The following is a 20,804-nucleotide window of genomic DNA, read 5'->3' as shown; positions in this document are numbered from 1 at the left end:
GTATAGATATGTTATGTTGGTTTCACTTGGAAACTATCTAACAGTGTGTATCTTGTTATTGGTTGGTATTACAACAACAATAGCTACCAAAAGGGTTGGTTTTCTGACTTGTTACCAACTCATAAACTAACCACAGTCAACATAACTCCCAGCATACTACAGCAGGAGTCATCAATAGCTGGCTCGAAAGCTGCCAGTGACCCACCCTAAGGTTCTGAGAATATAGTCTATACCAGACCTGAACATTTTATGGGTTGCGGGCCGGACTTAATCAAACACTCAGACATCCCTGCTCCTCTTCAACACCAAATTATTATCTGTCAGTTGTCAGTCAAATGAGTTATGCAGTCAAGTTTGAATATCAGTAATGCCGTGGGCATTAGAATGGGTAGAAACTAAACTTTTCCAAGAAATCTGATAGCAGATCTCTTTATTTGCAATGGTGTTGTTGTGTCTGTGTGTTCAGGATTGGTGTCAAAGATCTGCATCATGATTCTGTCAAAGTGACACTGGTGTGAGGTTCAGATAATCTTGTAATTTTGGACATTGATATTTGACTTGTTAAAATGGCAGTTTGAATGTTTTGATTCCATATTAAAGCAGATATCAGTGGAATGTTTTTGTTAATATAAGTCCTAAATAGTCCTATTTTCCGTCAGCAATCACTTACATGAAGTATTTCAGCCTAAACACGAGTCTCTCCGTCACTCTGCTCTGCTGTAACCCGAGGAGAAAATTTTCCTTGTGGGATACAAGTGTTATCCAATGAGGAGAGAGAACGGCATGAAGGGCTGTGTGTGCAGCCAAGGGATGCGCGTGAATGTGGTGACGTAGCACGAGGACCAATTGATGCCTGACAAGGGCGGGGGCTGCTAACTCATGGTGCGTTCAAAGAAACTCGTACTTTGTGTTTTTCCTTCCTGTGAAGTCATACCAGTTCGATCTGGTACGAGTTCACGGGTCGGAAGTTACGAGTGGCCGTTATAGGGAACTTTCACAGACAACAGGATGGTAAAAACACGAGCTACGGGTTACCTGGAACGCTACCAAGTCGTAGTTGTGACTTGAAGCTGTAACTTACGGTTTCAAAAGCCTGCCTTGAACGCAGCATTAGCCGAAACGGCCGTGAAGCTGATATCTGCTTTAAGTATCTCTCAAAGTAAATAAGTGTGCTTAAATGTAATATTAATAAAATACTTAAATTGCTACCTTCAGTAACCTAGTCCAGCACTTTAATATGTTGTGTGTTTGCAGACACCATAACAGAAAATCCCATTCATGGTTGCACAGCTAGTGTGAGGTGTTTCCCCATGTGTGGAAATTGGTTTTGGATGCTACTACATGAAAGTTTAATGTTAGTGGCAATGTCTTGCACTTCATTGGATTTAGGGGAAATGAACACTCAAGTAACCTCTGGCAAACTTGTTAGTCAAGATAGTTTCCCATTCCCCCAACACAAAGCCCTCATCCTAAAACCATTTTCTCTTGTTACAACAGACTAGTACACACATTGAAAAAATATAAATAATGATGCATAAATCCAGGTTCTGCCACCTGTGTAAGCTACGCACCTGGTCTGTGTGATGCTCATCCACCAACATACACGAGTAGGTGTTTGCATACAGTATGTGCATCATGTTTGAATATGAAACCTGAAGGGAATCCATTGAAGGCAAAGATTGTTTCCTGAATTATAGTGAATAATTGGAAATGAGCTGTGAAATATTTACAGTACTCTAATTAAAATGTCATTCGAGGATAAACATTGTTAATAGCACAATGTTGACAGTTGGGAACACTGATAGTTTTACAGCCCTTACCTGATATGCAATTCCAACCACTGACCAGCTGATTACTGACAATATAAGCATTAAAACTAGTGAACTAAGCATTTTTGCTTCACTGTATTAAGACTGAATGACATTTTAAACTGTAGATCCTTCTGTTTATCTCACCAGGTACTGAAGGTGACACTGTTAAGCAGACAAAACACCCCAACTGTGAATTCAGGTCAGTGGAGATGTATCAGTGAAGTGTCACCTAAACTCCCCCTGAGAGAATCCCTCACTCCCCTCCTGACGCATCTTCCCACATTCTGACTTTCTCCAGCTTTTGGCTCTTTCTGTATACTTATATTAATATACACACTGTACAGTATATATGTCTCCAACGTGCACCTTCCCCTTCAGCAGGGAACAGCATACAAGGTTGCAGCCCCTCCATGGATGTGCCCATGTCATGGACATAAAGTATTCTAATTTCAAACAAGTTCACTCTCACCATGGGCGCTGGTAATAAATCTTGTTTGGTGACAAAAATAGATGTCCAATTAAAGCAGAAATTGACACAAAAAGAAGCGAATGAATAAAGATTACAATTTCAAGGACAGCATGGCCTGTAATGAAAGGGACAGACAAATGTTAGGTTTGATTATCTATAGTAATTTATTAAGTTAATTCCTCATACAAAAAAACAAAAAACTTGAGAGGAAACTGTGATGCAGGTTGTTAAGGAGACAGACAAATTCAGTAGTGCCTGTAAAAGTAAACACCTCATCCAAATCGACATGCCTGAGATTGCCAGAAAACTTCTGCAGATCACTTTCCAAACATGTAACTTGTGATCCATCAGGTCAAGCTGCACTTTAAAATCAGCTCTAAGCTCAAACTGAGATCACACCCAAAGTCTCAATTCTGCTCGACACAGCTGAGACTTCCTTTGTCTGGAGCAATGTTCCTACTCAACTGTGTCCGTATGGGAAGTTATGTGTAACGGATGGCAGACTCTTTAGTGTGATGACAATGCATAAATGGAGTATGACACTCCCATCTCTGAAACCTGGGAGACACTTATCCTGTGCAAATCAGCCATTAACAGAAGTCATGTGTTAACAGTTTCTGTACACACACATGGTGTTGGAAACTAATCTCGTCTGAATAGGTTGCGAGGCAGTTCTGTGCTGTGATTTTCAAACAGCCCTGGAAATGAGACCCGAGGTGGACACGGCACAATGCAAGTAAAGCTTGTGATCTTGTGTGCTTACTGTATGTGTTAATATAAAAATGTCTTGTCTAGTTTTGTTTTTACACTTATCAATATATATCAATTTACAGGATTTAAAAAAATATCAATGCATTCGTCTGCCACCTACCGTAACACTCTCCACTTTGGAAAGAATTTCAGAATAAAAGCTGAGCGCTGTAGTTTGTAGCCACCATTTCTCAAACATAACTAAAAAGTACATACGTAGCAAACTATTCTTATTTTGGTGTGATTGTTTATGTGAGTAAGACAGTGTATGTCGGCCTGAGGAAATATCCCTGCACAACAGTTGGATTATTTAAATTTGTTTTTTAGTTTGTTTGGGTTTTTTTTCTTGGTTTTGAAATATTTAATAGTGGGTTTTAATCTCTTCATGGTATTTGTCTTTAATAATTAAAATGCTGAATAAGCCGTTAACTTCTCTACCTGAGTTGCACATGCAAACCGTCTCTATTGTTCTTACTTTGAATCTTTAAGCCACTTTTCTTTGCTCTTTTTATAATAGAGCTACAAGCAGGTGCTCACACGATGACAGAGACACTGCACTGGTGGCACGCTGCTTTAGAGACTTGAGTAAAACAGCTACAAGTTGGTCTTAAGTGAAACTGCTGGAATGATTCAATCAGTGGAGTTTATCATACAGACAGCCTAATGCAGAAAGGCTTTTGCCATTCACTGTTTTTGTCATTGGTGATATCCATCTGGTTATAAATGGAGCTGTCATGATAATGCTATGAAGGATCACGCTAACCCCCATTTACCAATCTCTTCGTCAAATCCCACAGGGTGGAGCTTTGATTACTCCCGCAATTAGTGATGTCAACCTCATGTATGAATTAAGTATTCAGGTTTGTGTTTTCAAACCAATTAGCCTACTCTCTTGCTATGACTTGTTGATTAATTATAGATATTTAGAAGGAGACATTAAATATTAATCAAAATTGAATTATGTGGCATAATTAACCACTAAACTTTTCTATTTTTTCCCCCATCGCAGTATGTTTTGGCTTATATAATCTCATACTGTTTGTGACACGTGACAGAACTGAGAAGAATATGTGACCTTGGCTTATGCGAAAAGGCGTTGAAAGCATTAACAAGGCGCTAATAGCTTTTGTGGGAATGTTTGCTGTACTGTCAGCAAGTTGCTTTAAGTGCTCAACGTTAACACACACTCTCAAATCCAAAATCAATGGGCTCTTAGAAACCTGTTGTACTGATGCAGTGGAAGACTCTATTTATCACTTGTTTATGGCTACATGCTATGAAGTGAGGTAATGGCATTTATGGGTATTTACAGGTGACATGTTGAGTCCTTAAATAATATTTATTGCGTCTGCCACTCTGCTGCTATTGTAGCCAATGTCCTTGCACAGATGATATAACAGATATCTGCTCATATACTGAAGGAAAGGTATGATTTATTGCAAGGTCACAAAGGTTACAGAGTGCCTTACTAGCAAATAACAAAATGTATCACCATCTTGTGTTATAACAGCCAGTCTGAGTTACTTCACCATGCTATTAGCACTGACTGGCGTGCTATTAAATATAAAGTTTGTGACTGAAATGCTATAAAATGTTGATGTTGACGATTGTCTGTTACCGGGCAGATTTGCTGTTGTGGTCTTCTTCGTGAAAATCTGGCCAACTCTTGACAAAGGATTCATCCAACCAGCGAAAAAGCGACACGGGGGCCTTGCAAATGTTTGTCTCCATCGAGGCTGCGTGGAACTATAAGGCAGCCAGCTGGTAAAAACAAGTGTGAAACAAGGCTTACACATTACTTCTGCATCTGCGATAAAATAACTGCCCTGATAACTGCACTTTTAGCAGATTCCAACTTTGTGATTGATGTAGTTAGTGTAGTTCCACACCATCAGCATAATGTTGCAAGGGAAACATAAGGGAGAAAGACTGTGGCATTAGTTGCAGTTTTGCTCAATTTCTAAGTGTATTGATGCATTTCATAGCACATTTCAGTAACCAAAGAGAGTGTGATGAGATAAGGAGATTACCGCACTTATCATAATCACCATTGAACGGCTCTAAATTTGCATGAACACACAGTTTATTGCACTGGGATAAGGCTTACAATAGCAGTGTAGCATATTTGCTCATAACCACAGGTAAATCTGAATGACAGCTGTAAAATGTAGCAGCTAATGGAATGCTAATTTCACTCACGATGCCTTGGGAAACAAAGATTCACCAGGCTCCTTTAGCTAATAAATTAAACGGGTATCTGATAAAAGCTTAGAGCATATGCACAAACACAAAACACCACATAAAGGCAGCTACACATTCATTCATATTCAGCCTAATGTGACGAAGTAATGACACTGGTGAATTCTACTGATACACGTATGAAACAGAAGCTAACTTATATCAGCCGTGTCATAAGGCTTTAAAATTAAACAGCAATTATTTTACTCCACATGCATAACTTTATTTATAACTACAGGTGCCACAACTAAGTGATGACATAATTGCATGTTGTTAGCTTCACGTAATCCTTTTTCTTTTCCAGGTTTGAAATTGTATTTGTTTAAAATGTAATGCCTTGTTAACTCCATAGAAGACTTAAGTTACCTTACACCACCTAAAGTCTTTGCCTTGAGAGACTTTGCATTTCTCCATTCATGTCGTTCCTCTTTCTCATGCATAAAAAATGGCCACAAATCAGCCGTACTCCTATAAAGCACAATAATTCCTGAAAAGGGCCAGTTTGCTCTTTGAAACGGTCTCACAGAGATATACTCTCTCTGTAATGAAAATGTTCGGTCAAGCCAATTAAAGCCGAGCCATTTTGTCTTTGTGTCTTCCCTTCCTCTGCAATTAATTAAACGTGGTTACAAAAGGAATATTCTTGTGGTTTGAATGCCGGCAACAGACCTCCACTGGTCATGTACTAAGGTTGAATTACTATGTTGTCAATGGGGCTATTATGTGAGAATTAGGTTTGAGCTTTCCCCCTTTACAAAATGCTATTGTATGAAACGATTATGAATGCTGCATGAAGATGACTGACTCCAGTGAATGTCATAAGTTGTGGATTTGATTACTATTGAAATCTAGTCAGATGTTCTGCCATTTTATTAATTCCAATAAGCTTTACTTTCCAAGGAAATTCACCTTTTTCTCTCTCTTTGATGCATCAGCTTTTCTGCTCACCTTTTGTTTCCCTTATTCTCCTGCAGGTCAGTGCCGATAAGGAAATTTCAATTTATCAACACTTTACCTTCTTCTGAGGTTGAATTCCGGGGTATGAGCAATATAAGAACCTGTATATTTTTACACTTTCAATATGGTTTGTGGTTTGTAGCATTTTTGTTTCGTTTTTGTCAACTATTTTTTTTCTTTTCTGTTGCAAAAATAACTTTGCACTCTCATAAAGACCAGTCATTCCAACAGTAAATTACACATTTCATTATCTACTACTTGGTTCTTTGTGTTTGAGTTGTGAGTCCACAACAATGGCTACCACATAGGGTTTCACCTCATGTAGTATATAATAGCAAATAAATAAAAATAAGTTAGAGTAAATAAAAGTCAGAGCACATTAAAAACTAAGCAGCAGAGCCAGACTGTTACTGTGTTCGCTGATATCAGAATACATGTATGTTAACTCATACAAACTATAAACAAGCAAATATATCAAATATCTGTGACAAGGACTGTGTCTAGATTACACATTTTTGGGGTTGTGCTGCAGTGCCTTTTTGCTTATTGGACATTATATACAGTATGACAACGTAATATATTTGTGAGGGAGCAAAAACTGTCCAAAAACATCAGCCATGCCGACATTTATCAGAAGGGCTATTCAACACAAAACCATCTGAAGTTTATGTAATTTTAAATGATTCTCAATGTTCATAAATAAAAAATAAAATGTTATGTGTGAAATCCACCTGCTTAAATAGTATAATGTGTGTAACTAATTATAACAATGACCGAACAAATCACTGGCCTACATGAGCTTCCAGGATTCCTGAGTAATGCATATTTCATCATGTACAATGATGATCTAAAAAGTGTCCTTGAATAAAGGGGGAAAGAAAAAAAAATCACACTGGGTTAGTCATCCCTCCCAAGGTGATGGAGTGTCTGGTCATGGATCATTGACATTTTAGGCTCTTTTCATCTAGTCCATCCTTTTGTTGGGTGTTGTATGTACCTTTAATTTGAGCCTTTGACACCACTAATGTATATAGAGCAAGGAGAACTTTTTTTGGCGCTAAACTGCTGGGAATTCACCTACAGAGTGTCCTGGTACGACTGCCCTCAGGCACAGAGGATGTAATATACATAAAAAGAAGAGGGGGAAAAAACGGTCTATTTTAGGCACACAAAAAGGCCTTTGCAATGCTACATACAGTAGTACAGACATTAACTTATCACCTTTTTATTTTAATAATAAGCATCAGGTGCTCAACATGGGCAGGAGTGCAGACCTCTTAGTCTCACCACAGGGCTACTTATTATTATTAACATCATTTGTCTGGATCTCTTGCTGGTTCAACAGGCACTGTGAGGATGACATGTTAATAAATGACCCTGGGTACCTCTTTGGCATAGGCCTGTTCCTCATCTGCCCCCTCAGCCTCATCAGCAATACACGTGCACACGTGCACACAGACACATAACATCCAATCCCCAACAGGGACAGGATGTGGCGATTTGTTTTCCTGAAGGTCCCTACTCTGTCTATTGTTGTTTGCACTGAAGGGGACAAATTCAATTCATTCTTGTGACAAGAAAGCTGTGATACACAAGAATAAGAGAGGAAGGAGGAAGGAGATAGAAAGCAGGAGGCGGAAAGGTAGGAAGATGTGACAGTCCAGGAGGAAACAAACCGACGAGGAAGAACAGAAAAACTTGGTGAATGCAAAAATATGAGACAAAGTAGAACACAATGACTGAGCTGCTGTGCATAAGGGAGTTAAGGGATGCAGCTGTGCAACCAATGTACTTCTTTTTCTTGGCTTATAAATCATACCTGATGATAATACAGTGAAGAACTGCTGTGCAGATTGAAACTGCAATGATCAATAATCGAAGCCTGACACACCTGGACTGACGGCCACTCCCACAACCTCAAGCACTCAAGCATCTATAGGCAATCACTGCCTAGTGTTTCAGGATTATGGTAACATGGTTAAGTTAACTTGACCTGGTCATCACTTCATTTTATCATTTTGTGTTAAATTGTGTCATATTAGTGTTTAAAATCTTGAGCTATAGCCAAAAATAAGTGACCTCTGTAACTGATATATCATATTCACATGAATGGGACTGATGGACATCACAAACACATGAGCCCTAAGACACGGCTACAAAAACAACATGTACAGTAACGGCCACTGCTTACTATAACAAGACTCACTTCTAATTTATTCATTTATTTTTAATGAAAAGGTACACATGATTGACTGAACTGAAACATAGATTAAAGGGATGTATACTACCAGAGCCATTACTTCAAAGAAAGCTTGAGAAATCACCAAATACAGCAGATTTTCTTTAAATTCTATGAATTCGTGAACGCTTTTTTTTTTTCTTTCAGAATTTTAACTTTAATAATTCACTTCAAGGTCAACCAACAGGCTTCTTTTTTTTTTGCTCAGTAATCACAGAGCAAGATTTTGCTCCATTGCTCTATTGAAAGCCATCTTTTTGTCAAATCACAACGTTTTTTTTCACACTGTGCTGCATTCATTGTCATTTAATAAGTATTTTATGACCATGATTACCATCTGTATTTAAATTAACCTGACCTGGGGCTCATTCTAGGGGTGTTGCAAGTAAAATACAGATATTGAATTTAGTCCAACAAAAAACTGAACACATGTTGCTGAATAAATAATGCTACTGACCACTTTTGAAGTTGTAGCTGCTTCGTCTGTACGGTCCTGCTAACTACTGGAACTTCATTATAACAAACTAGTTTGTAACAAGCTGTGTAATACTTCATGATGGAAATTTGTGTAAAAACATGCCATAAGCACATCTGATGAGGGAAACACGATGTACTTCTCTCTTTTAAAGACCTACCTACAAAACCCACTTCTCCCTCTGAATCTCCGTGTGATGCGTCCCCTGTGAACTGTCACATTAATAATCCTATTCTCATATTCAAATGTTCTGTCGAGAGCTAAAGAAAGATGGAGTGCCTTTGCCATTGTGAGGCCAAGATTGAAGACATGTCCCATTGACATTGTTAAAAGTTTATGAAAATATATGAATCCTCAAATGCCATTGGCTGGTGGGACTCCCAACTCCTGCACAGTTTCGGGACAAAAATCAGCCTTTTAATCAAAATGATTGAATACAAGCGAGTTGGATTCAGGGATGTGAATAAAAAAGTAGGCAAGGGTCGATGTAGAGAGAGTGTGTGAGTTTTTCTTATGGTGGTGGTGGTTTGGGGCTGGGTGGGGTCAGACAATAGATCTTACTACACACATGCAGTACAAAGAGATGTCTGATTTCTCTCCTGGTCCACCTGCACTTGTAGGGATCAACATTTCATATCAGCATGATAAGACTCTTTGAGTCATCGCTCCATCGAATGAAGACATACTGTATGGTGTCACATCTGCATGCAAAGCCTAACATATACATTCTTTCGACTTGTGAGCCTGGATGACATGAGGGTAACTCGGTGTCGTACTCCTTTTGCTTTGCATACACAAAGATGTTCATATACAGTACAAACATAAAAGTTTGGTTTTGCGGTGTTCTGATTCTGTAACAGTAAATACTCTGTCGTGCTTCAGCTTTCCATTACCCAGCGCATCATTCTAGTTATTGAGGATTACAAGGAAAAGTAAGGATTTTAAAGGAGCTTATCTAATTAATCCTGAAGAGAGAGTCCTATTAGTCCTTGCCTCTTTGTTATGGCAATAATACTTGATGCAGAAATATCAAGCTTTTGTCGTAAATTCAGCCGCATCCCCATGGCGATAAATCTCACATTTCCATTTAAATGTTCTTCAAGGCCCATTGTCTTGCATTTCTATTGACAGAACTCATCAGGTAAAGCTGTTGCCGCTTTTGGTGGAAACAGATCAAATCTCTGGAAATTCAACCCAACACAAGGAGCGAGAGCCTCCCACTCCTCCTCCACGCACCCAACTGTGGTTACTGGCCAGGACTGACAGGACGATGTCCTACACTTCTGTCCCACTGGGTGAAAGTGATGCTGCACATTTCACTTTTAAATTTAAATATTATTTGACTTTTTAGATTTTTGCAGTTTCTGACATATAGTCCTCATGTCTGACCTCCAAATGCACCAGCTTGTAATAAATATATTTAAATAAGTTATCGGTACAACTTTAAGAACCATATCCTCAACTGAGAATTTGATAAGTTAAATCACATTGTGACAACAGCCCAGCCAACCAAGTGTTTAAGGTCAATACTAACATCGCTATTGGAGAGTTTTAACAAATTTGATGATGTATAATCTAATATCCCTTATTTGTGAAAACTCAAACTTTCTAAGATGCTCTTTCTAAATTATCCCGACTACATCTGTGGCATTTCTTTACTCACAGAGGAAGTACAAGTGTGTCTAAATTCTGCAGTGACCAGGTGGACGTATCGTTGCTGGCAGTCTGTTGAGAGCCGGTGATATGGAGCTCTATTGTGAGACGGGGAGAATGATTGAGTGCCGCGGGCCTACAGCACTCGTCCCGTCTGTTCTGTTGCCACTCTATTCCATCATAGGCACATTTACCCTTAAGGGAGTCTCCAGAGAAAACGGGTGCTGACCTTGTGCACCTGTGCTTCCCTCGACACGGCTGGGGGAGGGACGCTCACTCACCCAGGAGTTTACTGTCCCTCCTCTACCTGTTTGGACCTTTCATTCCCTTCATGTTCTTGAGCAAGGACAAAATGCTTTTTATAATTAGCTTACTCTACATTTAGAAATGTTCCACCTCTTAAGTCACCCAGAAAAGAGCTAAAAAAAAAAAAAGAAGAAGAAGAAGAGAGAGATGAGAGGGGCTTTCCATTCACATTCAAAGCCACTGCATCTCTTAAAGCCTCATTGTGGCTGAGGATAAATCTGGTGTTTCTTCACGTCCCTTTTCAAGCTTTCATTATAGTGTGGGTGTTCTTGATGAGTGGTGAGCTGGAAATTATCCTGAGTTGGAGCGTCAGCGTGGAATGTCAGTCCGTTATGGCCTGTCACTCAGTGCAGACAGATAAATTACTTTGCTGTCAATCTGGCCATCAAATTAAACAAATTGTGAGACTAATCAATGGCAAACAGGAAGATGAGAAAAAACAACTCTTCATCATAATGCCGTGAATACATCAAATATAAGATGCATTTTTTTTCTCTTCACACTCAACTCCTTTACAACCATCCTCATTTGCATGCAATGCTACTCAACCATCCCAATTAGGGGGACAAAGAAGGGAGTAATTGCAGATTAAAAACTAGAATGCTATATGTAATCGCATGGATCAAAACACAATTAAAACTTCATCTCAACCTGTTATAGCTTGCTGACAAGCCCAACCCTTCTCCCTGATCTTAATACTTTAAATCATATAAGGGAGGGTCGTTTGCCGACGGACAGATGAAAACACCTCTTGCGCCCAACAGTAAATTAATCGCACCAATTATTCACCACCAAGAGACGTTTAATGCAAGCCTTTGGAGAAACGAAAGCTGGGCACTCAAATCCTCTCATTTGTAATTGGCTGTCTACTTCAATAATTGATTGGAACAAATGTGAAATGGATGAGAGGGTCTAAGTGTTCTCCATCACACGCTTTCTGGTTCAGCAAGTTCACGGGCGACTGCTCAAAAAGGAGTCCCACTGCACAGATTTGGCTGATTTTTATATCATCTGATTGCTATGCATGTAAGTGCAGGTAACAGTAGTGAGCCATTCATATGATGAGGTGTTCAAAGGGCAGTTCGTCCTGATGTATACGAAATGTTGTGGGCTCTAAGGTCAAATGTCAACAATGCAGAGACAATAAGACAGTCTATTCCAGGAGTTCTTCTATAGAGACTATTTGTTTTCATTTAATCAGGCATGAGATTTGAAGTACAGCTGACTCCCTGCACCTCTGAAGATAAGAACAATAAAAATCACGAATATTATTCAAATTATAAATTCTATCTACTTTATTTCTCCACTGAGGAGAAAAAAGCTGGAGAAACCTCATTGAAGTTCTTTAAAAACAGCAGTTATTAATGTTTTTGTTCTTGACTGATGAAAAAAGGACCATTGACCTTAAGGCAAACAACTTTAGCAGGATTAACTCTCCTTGAGCCTTGAACAAACTCTCTACCGCTGTTAACCACAGTTACAGCAACCAACGACTAAAATGTACTTGGTGCTACATTGCGAAATTAGATTCTTATTTGCTCCATGTGTTTGTGTGTGGCTGCGTGCATGCTTTTCTGTGTGTGTCAAGATGTCATGAAATGAAAGCCAACATGCCCAGTGGGGCCCTGAGGCAGAAAAATGAATCAATGATGCTAACCAAGAATGGCTTAAAGGGGCATGTGGGATGTTGTTCTCCTTTCACAGTCTTGTTGAAGACAACAAACGCACAATGTTTCAAATGCATATGCAAAACACAAGCACATACTCTACATGTGCATACCGCCACTGCAACAAGTGCTTGATAGGGAGTATTATGAGTAAACAAAGCAAGGGAAATGGAGAATTACCGTTTGATAACTGTGATTACACAATTAGTGATCGTTGTCTGTTTGGATATGATAAATAAAAATCATCTTGTGGAATAAAAAGTACTTTTCTTTCAGTTTTTTTTTTCAGAAGGTGATTCCCAACATTTACAGTAATGGCTCTATTAAAATAAATCAGCAACACCCACAAGTCATATGTTTAAAAAGGTGTATGTCAACCAACACTCAGACACTGCACGGGAGTAAATTATAATAATTTTGATTATCCTTTAAAGAATAATGTGGAAGTAAACATGTTTTCCCCAGCAGGGGATGTTTTTGATTTTTTTTTTCAGTCCCATTAATTATCCCATGATCCCTCAGATTTATCTTGTAACCACTTTGCAGGGTCCTTGAAAACAGTTTAGAGTCATTTAGCCGAAGCTGTACGTCGCTGCGTCTGTGTTCACTTCACTCATTCGGACCAGTGGCGGTTTCTCTCGTGTCTCCTTTGTCCTCTCTCTCATCTACACCAGTGTCACTGTAGAGGAGCATAAGATCCTGTCGCAATAATGCATGATAGGAAACGGAAAGCAGGTGCTGAAATGATCCCCTTTCATGCTGAATAATTGCACCACCCCCCCTCCACCCCACCCCCCCCCACTCCCCCCTGGTTGCTTAGCAAATCCTCCCCACAAGCCTTTGCTGCTGCTTGCTGTGGCGGGTCCCATCCACCTGCCAAGGGCTAAACACTAGTCCATCCATCACCGCACCACTTGACAAATACATTCCATAATAGAAGTTTATTTTTTATGGGAGGCTGAATCAGAGGCCTTCCCATGCATACAAAAACGTGTCAGAGTTATTTATGGGACCTGCTGAGATGCACAATATGTCATATCAAACTCCTATTTTCCCTTTCCTACCACCACATCGCCTGTCAATATCACTGCAGCTATCAATAATGTGGAACACCGGCAGAGATAAAGCCCTGTGGAGCTGTGGGTCAGATGGAAGAACGTCCTCTCCTGCTGCTTGCGGAACACACACACGCACCAACAGTGATAAGACTACACACACACACACACACACACACACACAAAGATGTACACGTTTCCAAACTGAGCTCATTTCTCTTCTGTTTGTCTTCTGTTAGTATTACAGACTTTCACTTACTCATTTGTGCTGTATTGATTGTCAAAACATGGTGCGCATGAAATGCACACACTGACAGGCCCATGCTGACATGCTTACAGCTAAAACAGATGCTGAGGTTACTTTACAGTGGTCTGCTTTGTTTATCCCATGTAGCTATGCAGGCCTGGATTTATCTAATGGTAATCTTTCAAGGTTAATTTAAAGCATCAAGAATAAAAAAAGTGAGAAGAAGAGTAATGATTTTGCCAAATGATGACTTCATCCTAAATGTGCAATACCTAAAGCTAAGACAAGTGTTTTTCTTGTATACAGAATGAGGTAAGTAACGGCCACAAACCACCACTGCCCATCATGTGGAACAACTGTCTTAAATTAACTGATTGGTGCCTCTCATTTGCTGATAATAGATTTGTATCTGTCTGAAGTCTGCTCCTGTGACAGTTACTCCTTGTACCGTTGTACCACGTCGCAGGTATATAACCCTGCAGGCTGGCGCTGCACCACTGTCACAAAGACAACTGTCTGCACATCTGTTGTACACGGCAAATAAATTAAGTCCGGATTAAATCTTGTCCGTAAAAGTTGAACTGATTTACAGTCACTTTCGAGATTCGTCATGCGCTTGATGGTTAATCACATTTGCAGTATCCTATAAATAGCATGATTTAAGAACATTGTAATTTAACACTACCTTCTTGGATGCAGCGCGCATGAGAGGGTTAGGCCTCATTCTTATGTTACACAAATAGTGGCGAGCTGTGCTCAGACAGCCACAGTTGCCAAGAACACAATGGAATTCGATGCACCGACGGCCTCATCTGTCTCAAGGTGTCCAAGTAAATTCATTCACTGATGCATGCTCCAATTCCACTCCCAAATCCAAGTTGAGCAACATATTAATTGAAATCGAACACTGTGTAACAGTTCACCTTGGACGCTTTATGTTAACAGCAAGGTCCAATAGTGTCACTATGTTAATGATCCTACTAGCTCACTAATGAACAGCTTTGCTGAGCTTGGTACAACGGGGAACAGACATGAGGGGCAATATAGGGAAGGACAGAGGATCCATGTGTTTTTGGTCCGTGGAAAGAAATTAACAGGGGAACAATAAATATAAACCTACAGCACAAACTGCTATGACCTTAACAATAATGCTGACATTTCACATGAAAACTAGTGCATAGGAGTCAACTGCATTAGAATAATTTACAGGTGATATGTTTCTTCAGGCAAATATTATAATATATAGACAACATTTTGGTGATTAAAATGTGATACCACTGGTTTAATTTATCTCCGTTTCTTTTTGTTGTTTTTTTATTTTTATTTCTCTGGCCCTTTGTTGATACAGTAATTGCATGTTGCCACTCACTTGTGGTCCATTATGTTCTATGATAAGTTAGTTGTTGAACAATATCAGACTGATGATCCATCAGTTGGTCAGCTGCTTTGGCTCAGAGTGAAACATCTCAACTATGAATGCCATGAAAAAAACCAATATTTCTGGACTCTGTTGATGCCAAAATTCTGAAAAAACAACATGGCAACTCCTGATTAAAAATAAGGCGACAAGACTTTTGTATGAAGATGTTTTGTGTTTAACCAAGTTATAGGGAACCAAAAGAAAAGTATGCAAATGGTGCCACAGAGAATTTGAAATGAAAGGGACAAACAGCTTAAAGAGAGGCATCTGGATTTGTGCACAGAATTCAGGGTGAGTGAGTTTCAGCTGTGTGTGTGAATACACTGTTCATGCCCCAGCGTCTATTGTTTTCAGTTTTTTGCTATGATGTCGAATTTAATACAGAGAATCATGGGATTTCTTTGTTATTAGTACTGACGACCAAAAGTCTCGACAGCTTCAGTGCTACATGGACTGTCATAAAACTTTGTGATTCCCGGAGAATGAATCCCACTGACTTTGGTGATTCCCCTGACTTTCCCTTCTGACTTTTCTCCTTCTGTCATTAGTGGGTTGACATTTGTGGTTCTGAGTGAAATGGCTCAGCAACTATTGGATGGATTGCCATGAAATTTGGCAGACCCATGTCTCCATCAGGATGATGAACTGTCATCATTTTGGTGATCCCCTGACTTTTCACCTAGTGCCATTATTGCAAGTATTTAATATGCTGATGTAAGCATTTAGTTCAAACTGCCACTGTGTGCTAAGAGCAGCCTCACAGACATGTACTGTAACTGTGGCTCATATAGAGTCCTGTTAAACTAAAGGTGTGTATTATAGAAACTAGGCAGTCACAGGCAGAGATTTAATTTATCCATTTCACAATTTGTTTTAAAAATCTGTAAATTAAAAGACAGTCTGTGAATAAAAGGCGTGGCCAGCACAGTGTTCGCTTTCTAAAATATAAATCTGCCAAGATGTTGGGTTATTTATGGGTCAGCTCTGAGAAATGGAGCTGTTTCCTTCACCATGTGAGTGACTGAAAGAACAATCCTGTCATAAAACCCATCCTTAATTTGCCTACCGAATTTTAACAATCAACAGAGCATCATTTTGTGGATAAGAGGGTTTGCAGAAGACTGTCGCATAGGGAGAGCTGCTGGGAACCATCGCTTTTCCACACAGGGCTTGAGGCCTGTCAGTCATCTTGACAGACATGTCCTTTCTGGGTAAGAAAATGCCCCAAACAGGGTCCCCAGATAAAAGCTGACAAACCAATCAAAAACAGAAAGAAATTAAGACTCTGAAGCTGCCAATCACAGTGATTGGCAGGATTTACAGGTAACTCCTTGCCAAGCAACAGAAGGAAACGACTGCTGTGGATCAGAATTCCTGAGAAAGAAAGTGCAATTAGCTTCTTCTTTGGAGTTTTTTATGGCTCATCAACATTACAGCTTGAGATGGGTACACTGTAGCTACATCTAAACACAGAGACACTATTCTGGTCACTAATCAGGCATTGAGAACGCAGCTAATGTTTCTTCTTCTCCAAAAAGTATAGGGATAAAGGCATTTTAAATGCCAAGGAACTGTGCCTCACCATAATCTGCAATAGTAGGTGTGAAAATGTTATATGTTTCTAAAATAAGAGCAAATTTAAACCTTATTCTCTTTCCCTTCATACACCTACCAAAAGTGTGAATGAGCCACCCACCATGTGCTTTCTTTTCCTTTCAAATAGGTTGTGGAGAGTTAGATGTAAACCTGTGTCACCCACGCTTTGCTTTTACAGTACACATATCTGGCTTCAGCGGAACCTGACTGACTTTTGAACTACATACTGTGTTTGTGGCTTTTATGTGGCTCTTCATAACCAGTGTAATCTACCTAAAAATTGCTCTCATAGTCTGATGACACAGGTATCATCCAAAGCACTCTTTCAGACTTTGACTCATATTGAAACAGCACTGTTCAGTCTCATTTTACTCTGCTTTATCTTTCAACACATACTTTGGTGCAACACAGTAATTATTAATTCATAGCAGGATGTTCTCCATGCTTACATTAATCTGAACCATCTATTTTAGGCTATAGGAAGTCTAAAGTGATATGCCCCGATGTAAGGCGGTCGAGAAAGTGAGCGAAAAGGGGTGAACCGGAGGGCCACGCTGTTAATCATAAAAGACGGCTGCTAATGACAAAATGTAAAACATCAAATGACAAAACTTTTTCAGCCCCCTAACTAAGTTCCCTGGCAGGGGGGCCTAGCTTTCTCCCTAAAGCCTCATGTTAGCGAGCAGCTCACATAATGATCCACAAATCCCTCCACAGTGATCATGACAGACCACGGCCTTCGGTTGCTTTTATGTGCTAATCCTTAAAACATGCTTGAAAGAAACAAAACATCTAATGGTGATGGGGCCGAGTCAACTTTTCCACTGATTATCCGAGTGAGCGTGCATTCATGTGTGCGTGGAGGGGTGAAGTCGGATGATCCGTAACGGTTTGACGTGAGTTGGGTTGCAGTAAGGCCGGTGTCACATTATAAAATGAAGTCATGTTGAAGGGAGAGAAGTGTACGTCAAGCTCATTTTGCTCTCTGTCTAATGCTGTCTAGGCCCATGTAGAGTGCGGTGACACTCAAACAGCTCCAAATGAGCACTGATGCCCTGAGTGTTGATGTGTTATGCCATTTGCCGTTTGCCTCATTCATAACTTATGATATTACTCATGGTAATGGCGCAGGCCCTTTTGCCAAACATAATGAAACTTGATCAGTAAAAGGAATCTCAAAGTTGGCTGTCATTTCTGTCTCGATAAATATGTTTAAGTAAGTTGCCGCACATCAAATGTTAAAATTCCTTGATCTTATTGCACAAGTGCAACTTTTTCTGAGGCACATCTCAAAAGGATAAGTGGATTCTACCCTTGAAACATTAATCAATACACTTCAATTAGCATCAGCTGTACATTACGATATGTGCTCTTTCGCAGAAGGCTTTTGGATACAATCTTGATAAATAAAAAGGTCATGGAAAAAAGACTGCTCTTTAAAAAATACCAGAATACACGAATCGGGGAAAAAAAAGGTGAAATTGTGACATTCATCCATTAGCAGATCATGGCTGAGGATGACTGTAAGGCCTAGTCCACATGGGCACAGGTATTAAACAAAACTGGGATTTTCCTCCTCTCGTCTTGAAATCTCTATCCATGTGTAAGAAACTAAGAAAAAAAAAAATACAACAATCATGTCACAAAAACAGTTATTTCTGTCATTACAGCAACAAGCCAAACTGAGTTTCTAAATGTCCTCTGGCCAAAGTTTTGCAAAAGCTCCATCACTGACCTAACACGGAGTTTGCGTGTGGATGAAAGGTAAAAATACATAGAGGAAAAATACCCATGCCAGTGTGGACGGGCCCTTAATTACAGATCTGTGACAGGACGTGAGGTAAGATCCACTACATTAATGCCAAATGTGCTACGTACCGGCCATCCACCATGCCCAGCTCCACACCCTTATTTTCCGCCTGGCTAAATCGAGGGCACACTATTTCCTAAGGAGTTTTGTGTTTATATTGAAAAAAACAAACACATCTGGGCAGGACAGTAATAGCAAAGGTCAGTAAAGGATTTGAAGCTCAGTCCCACCACCAACAGACAGTATTTGACACAGTTTTACAGCCATCAAACAGTTCATTCATCACCAATAACACAAGGTTGCAACCTCTTCAGGTACACCGCAAAGCTATTTTGTCCTGAAGCATTAAGTTGTATTTCATTGCTCATACAGCATTACAATTACTTTGATGTTGACCTCATTGCGGCTGTTTATGTTTACAAGCTCTTTCACGAGTTCACAGTTTTACAGCACGCTTTATTTACTGCAGCTACAGCGGGTTTAATGTATGTTGTCTCATAAAGAAAACACGATAAAAGTAGCTGCACATTTACTATTACTCTCTGGTGGCTATTCAGTCTTGTCACATATACAGACAGCCACACAACAAACAGCTGTTCAAGACAATGTGTGTTTTAGACGAGAGTGGTGATGTCTACAATTTACTCTTAATCGCACCTCGCTTACTTGAAGGTTGAGTGCGTGTTTTGCTTGTCTTGAGTGGATTATTTTGAAATCTGGATCAGAAATGACAACATAAATGACATCAATCACATACAATTATCTATAACTGCAACATATTATAATCTATATACTGTTTTAATGACATTTTATTACTTCTTTTTCAATTATATGGGTTTCTGCGCTGTTTTAATATGAACACTATGATATACTTGTAACATCACAGCTATACTAAAAGACAAAATTCATTCCAAACCATAGGTGTTTTATCAGTCCAACTAATGCTGACAAAATCCCTAAAAAGACAATTGTCATCACTATTTTATCGGCTTGAAAAAATGTCAACCATCAGCACTATTGGGAAATCCAGCAGAGTGAAAAGCCCTCGTTCTTTGCTAATCAAAATTTCCATTTCCTATCATTTGGGAGTTCTCAATGCAGGATAGCCTATGCTTTTATCCCAGGTGGAGGTTTAATTTGAAGCGAGGCATGGAAATTAAAAAGCCAGTCTATGTCTACCTGTCAATCAATCGTTTGTTCATATGGGAAGCCTTCCTGCTTAGGAGCTGACAAGAGTGAGCCTATTTGATCTGGGCTTTTCAAAGAGATACAAGACTAGATGGCCATCAGAAATCATTTGCCTCTCACCAAGACATTTTAGTGCTATCTTGACAGGACACAATCACACATGGGTTAATACAAGGACTATCTTGTTAATCTCTACTATTATTATTCGTTTTGATTTCATATTTCTATGATTTTATTTAACTAAAACTTGCTTGAGCACTTATCATTCACACTTTGCACTCAGAGGAAAGGAAGTTGAGTGCAGCATTGTAGTTTGTAGAACATTTGAGACATTTCTAATCATATTGAAGATGCATATTGGCAATGATCGTGGTGTAAAAGTACTGTACGTACACATCCCTGTCATTCTTTTAGAGAGTAAATATCATCCGACACCTCCAAAAAAACAGCTGGACAGAAATTATGTCTCTTTTTGAACCAGTCTCTTTGCCAAGTACCAGGCAAAAGTTGCTGTACTGAATCTGTAAAGATTGTACTTTTATTATCATGAGATGGTGTATAAAGATGATGATGATCCAATAATTCAAATTTATGAGGTAAAACCATCTCTGTAAATTGGACCTGGAGTGAGCAACTTCTGGATTTCCACACTGATCTCCTCCTCTCCTGATGCTACATGATTAAATTGGAGTGAAAAATGTACTCATACATAAAAAAATAAGAAGAAAAAAAATCAGTCAAATCCTTTAAAATGTTCAACTGTCCCTAAGTGTCGTGCTGAGGTAAACTAAGTATACATCCTTTGAGATCACTGGCACACAACTACCTCAGAAGTGGAATTGCTGTAATCGTCATACTCATAAAACATGCATAAAAGAGTATTTAAGAGTCAGCCTACGTCAGTGTCATAAAGAGTGGATGCA

Source organism: Trachurus trachurus, assembly GCF_905171665.1.
Source record: "Trachurus trachurus genome assembly, chromosome: 11".
Taxonomy (NCBI): Eukaryota; Metazoa; Chordata; class Actinopteri; order Carangiformes; family Carangidae; genus Trachurus; species Trachurus trachurus.
This window is presented reverse-complemented; position numbering follows the sequence as displayed.